Here is a 7,858-nt window from a genome sequence, read left to right as displayed (position 1 = left end):
TTCATCTTCAAGGGTCTCTCCTACCTTTACCCGTAGGGCCTCCTCTAGCTCTTTATGAAGTATGGATTCGTGAAGATGATTCCTTCTTTCCTGTTCCATATCAATAGCATAATTGGGATCATCTTGCTTTTGGATTGATGGATGTGGGTGTTCTTCCATGGAGGGTGGTGATGGGATGAAAAGATCATTATGTGGTTGAAAAGGAAGTGCACTAGAGCTTGAGGGTTGAATATTGGAGGTAGAGGGTTGGTTCATGCGAGATATAAGATTTTGGAGTGTAGAGGTGAGACCAATGATATTAGAGATGAGTGTATTGTTATCCGATGGAGGTTGGGGTGGATCTATGTATGGCTCATTCGGTTCATAGGGTGGTTGGTATGGTGGATGTGGGATAGGGTCATATGGAGGTGAATGGTGGAAAGGGGCTTGTGAGTATGGTGATCCAAAGTCATGTTGAGGAGTGGTTTTATAGGCATATGGTGGTGGTTGTTGATAGTCCATTGGAGGTGGCTGTTGCCATGAGGGTTGATCAAATCCTTGTGGCTCCTCCCATCTTTGATTGTTCCAACCTTGATGCATGTTCTCATTATAATTTTCTCTTCCTGCAATATAATTGTAACCAGACTCATAGCCAAAGGGGTGAGAGTTCATAGTAGCAAATAAAAATTAAAAACGAAAATAAAAACAAATTTTAAATTAAAAGGTTATTTAAATTTGAATTTGAAAATTAAATTTTGAAATTTGAATTTAAAAAAAATTTTTAATTTGAATTTTGGAAATTGAAAATTGAAATTTGAAATTTTGAGTTTTAAATTTTGAATTTTTGAATTTAATGAGGAAGGAGAAAAACAATAAAATGACACCAAACTTAAAATTTTTTAGATCAAAACGAAGAAAACAACTAAGAACAACTTGAAGATCAAGATGAACACGAAGAACAAATTTTTGAAAAAAAATTTTAATAACTAAATAAAAGCCAATAACCTCTTAATTTACGAAAAAGTAAAAATAAAAACAAAAATAAAAACAAATAAACAAGCAAAAATAAAATATTTACAATAACCAACAATAAGGTACACGTTTGCAATTCCCCGGCAACGGCGCCATTTTGATGAGAGAACTTCTGCATGGTCTAGAAATTTGCGGATAAATCCTCGTTGCAAGTATAGTTTCTAAACCTTCAAAAGTCCTTTCATACAAACGTTTTGGTTGTCACAAGTAATAAACCCCTTTTAAAATTGATAACCGAGTATTTAAACCTCGGGTCGTCTTCTCAAGGAATTGCAGGGAAGTATGTTCTTATTATTGGTTATGAAGATTGTAAATTGGGGTTTTAAAGGTGAGGAACAAGTAATTTAAATTGCAATTGAAGTAAGTAAAAGACTGTAATTTAAATAAATAACTGTAAAACACACTTTTGGCAAGGTATGAGAAATTAGAAGTCCTATCCTAGTTATCCTTATCAATGATGATGAAAATTGAATCTTAATTCCACTTAGTTAACCTTTGCTAGAGCAATGGAAGGTCAAGTGACTAATTAGTTAGATCCTCAAATCCTAGTTAATCCTTAAGGAAAGATTGGGATTATTGAAGTTCAATTCAATTAGCAAAGATAATGATTATCAATCATGTTGAGTTTGATAACTCCTGAGTTACTGATTTCTTAACCAAGACCAAAAGGAAAAAAGTAAATTTACTGGAATAAAAATGTCTTCAGATTTGGAAAGAAAGCAGTAATAAACTGAAATACCTCAATTAACATTAATTCAAAAGAACAATCTGTAACATAAAAGAATTCATAAATTAAATTGAGAAAACAAGTAATTAAAAAGGAATGTTGAACCTGATAAAAAGAGATAATCCTGAAAGCGAATAAAATCCTAAATCTAAATCCTAATCCTAAAGAGAGAGGAGAGAACCTCTCTCAAAACTAGATCTAAACCATAATAATTGTGAATATGAAAGTTTGATTATGAATGGATGTATTCCCCCACTTTATAGCCTCTAATCTGTGTGTTCTGGGCTGAAAACTGGGTCAAAAACAGTCCAGAAATCGCCGGAGAAGAAATCTGCCACGCTGGTTTTTCGTCACTGCGACGCGTCCGCATGGAGCACGCAGTCGCGTCGCCTAGAGTCAGAGCAACTATGGCATATTATATATCAAATCGAAGCCCCGGATGTTAGCTTTCCAACGCAACTGAAACCACGTCGTTTGGACCTCTGTAGCTCAAGTTATGACTGTTTGAATGCAAAGAGGTCAGGCTGACAGCTTTGCAGTTCCTTCAACTTCTTGTATTCCTTCCGCTTTTGCATGCTTCCTTTCCATCCTCCAAGCCATTCCTGCCCTATAATATCTGAAAACACTTAACACACATATCAAGGCATCTAATGGTAATAAGAGAGGATTAATATTAGCAATTGTAAGATCAAAGAAGCATGTTTTCAATCAGAGCACATAATTAGGAAGGCAAATGTAAAACCATGCAAATAGTATGAATATGTGGGTAAAGATTGATAAAATCCACTCAATTGAGCACAAGATAAATCATAAAATAGTGGTTTATCAGGGTTCCTCACTGGCGTTCAGCGCTAGAATGCCTGCCTGTTTGGGCGTTGAACGCCCAGCCAATGCTCCCTGGCCGGCGTTCAACGCCAGCTCTGCTGCCAGGATGGGCGTTGAACGCCCAGTGAGGGATTTCTCACTGGCGTTCAGCGCCAGGCATGCTGCCAGATTAGGCGTTGAATGCCCAGTGAGATCTTCCTCACCAGCGTTCAATGCCTTCCCAATCTCTCCAGATTCGACCTTTGCCTTAGTGGAAGGTATCAGATTTAAACTTAAGCCAAGATCATATAGGATTTTGTCAAAAATGATATTTTCATTAGTCCATAGGATCTGAAAGGTCCCTGGATCTGGCATCTTCCTTGGCAGCCCATTCTGAATTAGGATACTATACTTCTTAGTAAGTACCTCTATTTCATCTCCCCTTAGGTCCTTCTTTTCAAAAAGAATACCTTTTAGATAGGCCGTGTATGGAGTCTTCTTTTCCAATACCTCTGTAGAAGAGATATTGACTTGCAGCTCCTTAAGAACTGTTGGAAAATGAGCCAGCTGCTCATCTGCCAGTTCTTTCTACACGCCTAGGAGAGATGGCTTTTGAGGCTCTATCACCTCTCCAAAGGCATGCTCTGTCGGAGTCACAGGCTCCTCTTGCACACCTAGAGAAGATTCAACTCGAGGTTCCTTCTCCTCTGTAGGAGCATGCTCAATGGCATTCTCAGGATCCTTCTGGTCCGTGATTGCCTTAAGTCCCTCAGTAGCATGCTCCTGAGGTTTGGCTTTCTTGGTACTAATGAGGGCCAGACACTCTTCTCTTGGATTCACTTCTGTGGCTCTGAGAAGAGTGTTAGGGTGTCTCTGCAGCTTCTGAGGAAGGTTCCTCTGAATGACTGCATTGCACTCCTTAGTAAGAGCTACTGTCTCTATTTCCCTCTAATCCTTCTTATGACTCAAAATGTCCTTCATGAACTTAGCATAAGAAGGCATATGTTCAAGAGCCTCTACAAAAGGGATCTTGATCTTTAATGTTCTGAGATAATCCGCAAAGTGAGCAAACTGTTTATTTTCTTCCTTTTGACAGAGTCTCTGAGGAAATGGCATCTTAGCCTTATACTCATCAATCTTGGTTGATGAAGGCCGAGTGCCATGTGTGTTGGAAGGGGGGTTACTACCTTGCTTAGGAGGGTTGTTATCAGTAAGTGACTGACCTCCTTTGCTTGGGCGTTCAACGCCCATGCTGCTGTCCCCTTCCTAGCATTCAACGCCAGGGACACTACCCCTTGTGGGCGTTCAATGCCAAGGGTGCTGCCTCCTTGGGCGTTTGAACGCCCAGTCTCTGCTCTTTCCTAGCGTTCAACGCCAAGAGTGATACCTCCCTGGGCGTTTGAATGCCCAAAGTCATCTTGTGCAGAGACCTGGTTGTACTGAGGTTGGGTGTTTAAAGATTTCCTGCTCCTCAGTTGAATAGCCTAGCATTCTTCTGTTATCTGCTGCCTTGTTTGACTCAGCTGGGCTTTTACATTCTTGTTAGAAGCCTGAGTTTTTCGCAAAGCCTCTTGCAAGTTCAGTAGTTGCTGGGCAAGGGCATGCAGTTGCTGAGTCAATGGGTCATTCTGTTCTAAAGGGTTAGGTTCAGTAGTTACTGCCTTAACCTCTCCTTTTATAGAAGTCTCAGTAGTTGAGTACAGATGCTGATTAATGGCAATTGTTTCAATAAGCTCTTGATCCTCTCCAATGGTCTTTCTCATGTGTATGGAACCACCAGCAGAGTGGTCTAAAGACATTCTAGCCATGTCTGAAAGTCCATAATAGAAGATGTCTAACTGTACCCATTCTAAAAACATTTTAGTGGGACATTTTCTTAGCATCCTCATATACCTCTCCCAGGCATCATAAAGAGATTCACTATCTCCTTGTTTAAAGTCTTGGATGTCCAGCCTCAGCTGGGTCATCTTTCTTGGAGGAAAGTATTGATTTAAAAACTTGTCTACTAACTGTTTCCAAATTTTTAAGCTAGCTTTAGACTGGTTATCCAACCACCTCTTTACTTGGTCCTTTACAGCAAAAGAAAAAAGCAATAATCTGTAGACATCTTGGTCTACTCCCTCATTGTGTACTGTGTCAGCAACCTTCAAGAAATCTGCTAGAAATTCTGTAGGTTCTTCCTGAGGAAGCCCAGAATACTGGCAGTTTTGCTGCACTAGAGTAATAAGTTGAGGGTTGAGTTCAAAGCTACTTGCTCTAATGTGAGGTATGCTAATACTTCTTCCATAGAAGTCAGTAGTGGGATTTGTATAAGATCTCAGAGTTCTTCTGAACTCTTCATTCCCATTTGGGTTCATGATGAAGAAAGGTAGAAGATGAAGAAGGAAGAAGATAGAAGGAGTAGAAGAAGAGATAGAAATAGAGAAGATAACAATAATTAAAATATTTTTTTGTTTTTATTTTATTTATTTATTTAAATTGAAATTAAAATTAATTAATTAAAAAGAATTTAATTCGAAAAAGAAGAGAGAAGAGTAGAAGAGTTAGTTAGGAAGTTTGAAAAAGAAGAGAGAGAAGATAAGCAATTAATAAAAAGAGATTTGAATTTAAGATTTGAAATTTGAATTTTAAATTTTGAATTTTTGAAAAAGTCAACAAGATAAGATACAGATTTGAAAAGAGATTTGATTTCTGAAAATGTTTAATTTTTTTTTAATTTAAAATTTGAAATTTGAAATTTTAATTTTTTTTTTGAAATAAGATAAGATAATATTTTGAAAAAGACATGATTTTTAATTTGGAAAAGATTTGATTTTTGAAATTTTGAAAACTAAGATAAGATAAGATAAAAATTTAAAATCAAAATCTGAGTTTTTATTTAAAAGATTTCAAAAATTTGATAAAAATAAAAATAGAAAAGATATTTTTTATTTTTGAATTTAATGAGGAAAGAGACAAACAAGTAAAAAGACTTAAGACTTAAAATTTTTAGATCTAGCCCCCTTAATTTTCGAAAATTTTGGAGGGAAACACAAAGGGACACCAAACTTAAAAATTTTAAGATCAAAACAGAAAAAAAGACTCAAGAACACCTTGAAGACTAACAAGAACACAAAGAACAAGACTCAAAAACTTTAAAGAACACAAGAACGTAAAAAGAACACTAAACTTAAAATTTTTAGATGAAAATGAAAGAAAATAAACAAGAAGACACCAAACTTAAAGAATTGACACAAGAATTAAACAAAGAAACTATTTTTGAAAAATTTTTGAAAGAAGACCTTATAGGGGACGAAAATTTAAACCAAGAACAAACACAAAAGACTCAAACACCAAACTTAAAAATTGAAACAAGACTCAAACCAAGAACAAGGATTGAACAAAGAAAAGAAAATTATTTTTGAAAAGCTTTTTGATTTTTTCGAAAATTGAAGAAGAAGAAAATAAAATTAAAAGACTCAAATAAAATAAAATAAAATAAATTACCTGATCTAGGGAGCAAGACAATCCGTTAGTTTGTCCAAACTCAACAATCCCCGACAAAGGTGCCAAAAAACTTGGTGCACGAATCCCCACACCTTCGTACAGCTGTACCAGCAAGTGCACTGGGACGTCCAAGTAATACCTGAGCGAGTCAGGGTCGATCCCACGAGTATTGTGATTTGAAGCATGCTATGGTTATCTTGCAGGTCTTAGTCAGGCGAATCAGAAGTTGATAGATAAATATTTGTGAGATCTAAACTAAGTTGACATGTAAAAAGGGTATAAAGCAAAAGGGGTAGAAAATACTTTGTAAGTTTGAATGTAAACAGGGATAGGAATAGGGTTAAGGATTGGAGTTGCTTTGTCTTTCTGAATTAACTCTGGTAGTACTGTCTTTTTTGCTTGTGAGTGCTCTTCTTCTATGGCAGGCTGTATGTGATCAATGCCATTGGCACGGTAATCAATCTCCTCTACTACATATCAAATGCCATTGGCCGTGGTCATTCAATCTGACGAAGGGTGAAGCTCTAGTAGTTCATTCTATTGGCGATCCTACTCAAAATGCCACAGACAAGGTTGAATCTTCCGGATCAGAGAATGCTGCTTCTTTGGATTCCAGCCTATACCACGGAGACCCTAATCTCCCCGGAAATCGGCTGAACTGGTGTCTCGAGAAGTCCCCAACGAAGTCGTGGATTAGCCGTCTGAGAGATGTATAAACATAGCTGTTGGTTTGCGCTTTCCAGTCACGTATTCACGCGAACCCAAGTAGACATGGGTGTTTGTTAGGCACGTTCGTCTTAGTATGATGAACAGAGCTGATTGTCACTAATCATCCTATTCACCATGTTGAAGAGCGAGTATACATCTTAGAAATAGATCAAACACGGATCAAAGAAGAAACAATAATACTTTTATTAATTCATAGGACCCAGGAAGGCTCCTCCCCTAAACCTAGGAGGTTTAGAAACTCATACTGATAAGAAATACAATGGTAAAATGTGTATGATGGTAAAAGTCAAGTAAAAGCGTTCGAATAACATGAATTAAATCCCTTAAATACTAAACTAATGACTAGTAAGAGTAAAACAGTCTTTTTAGTGCTAAAATCTACGTTTGGGGCCCACTTGGTAAGTGTTTGGGCTAATCTTTGATGAGATCCACGTGCTATGAGGTCTCTAGGGCGTTGAACACTAGCTAAGGGGTCCTCTTTGGGCGTTTGGATGCTGGGCTCTGCTCTTTGGGCGTTGGAAGCTTGGAAGGGGGCAGGAGGCTGGCGTTCGACACCAGTTTTGGACCTTCTAATCCGAAGCAAAGTATAGACTATTATATATTTCTGAAAAGCTCTAGAAGTCAGCTTTCCATAGCCGTTGAGAATGCTCCATTTGGACTTCTGTAGATTCAGAAAATCTCTTCCAAGTGCAAGGAGGTCAGATCCGGACAACATCTGTAGTGCTTTCTCTGTCTCTGAATCAGACTTCTGCTCCAACTCCTCAATTTCAGCCAGAAAATACATGAAATTGTACAAAAACATAAAAACTCATAGTAGAATCCAAAAATGTGAATTTAACACTAAAACCTATAAAAACTTAATAAAAACTCAACAAAACATACTAAAAACTATTTGAAAATGATGCCAAAAATTGTATAAAATATCCGCTCATCAGGCCTCTTCCCACCTTTTTTGAACAAAAGTTAATAATTTTAAGTATATAAAATTATTATATATTATATAATTTTATTTTTATTTAAAAAATAGAGTAAGTAATTGTCTTATATAAATAATTATATATAAAACTCAAAAGCAAGTAACAATATTTAACTTGAAGAAAA

This window comes from Arachis ipaensis, chromosome B03 (assembly GCF_000816755.2).
Source record: "Arachis ipaensis cultivar K30076 chromosome B03, Araip1.1, whole genome shotgun sequence".
Lineage (NCBI taxonomy): Eukaryota > Viridiplantae > Streptophyta > Magnoliopsida > Fabales > Fabaceae > Arachis > Arachis ipaensis.
The sequence above is the reverse complement of the archived record's forward strand: the minus strand, read 5'-3'. Positions refer to the sequence as shown.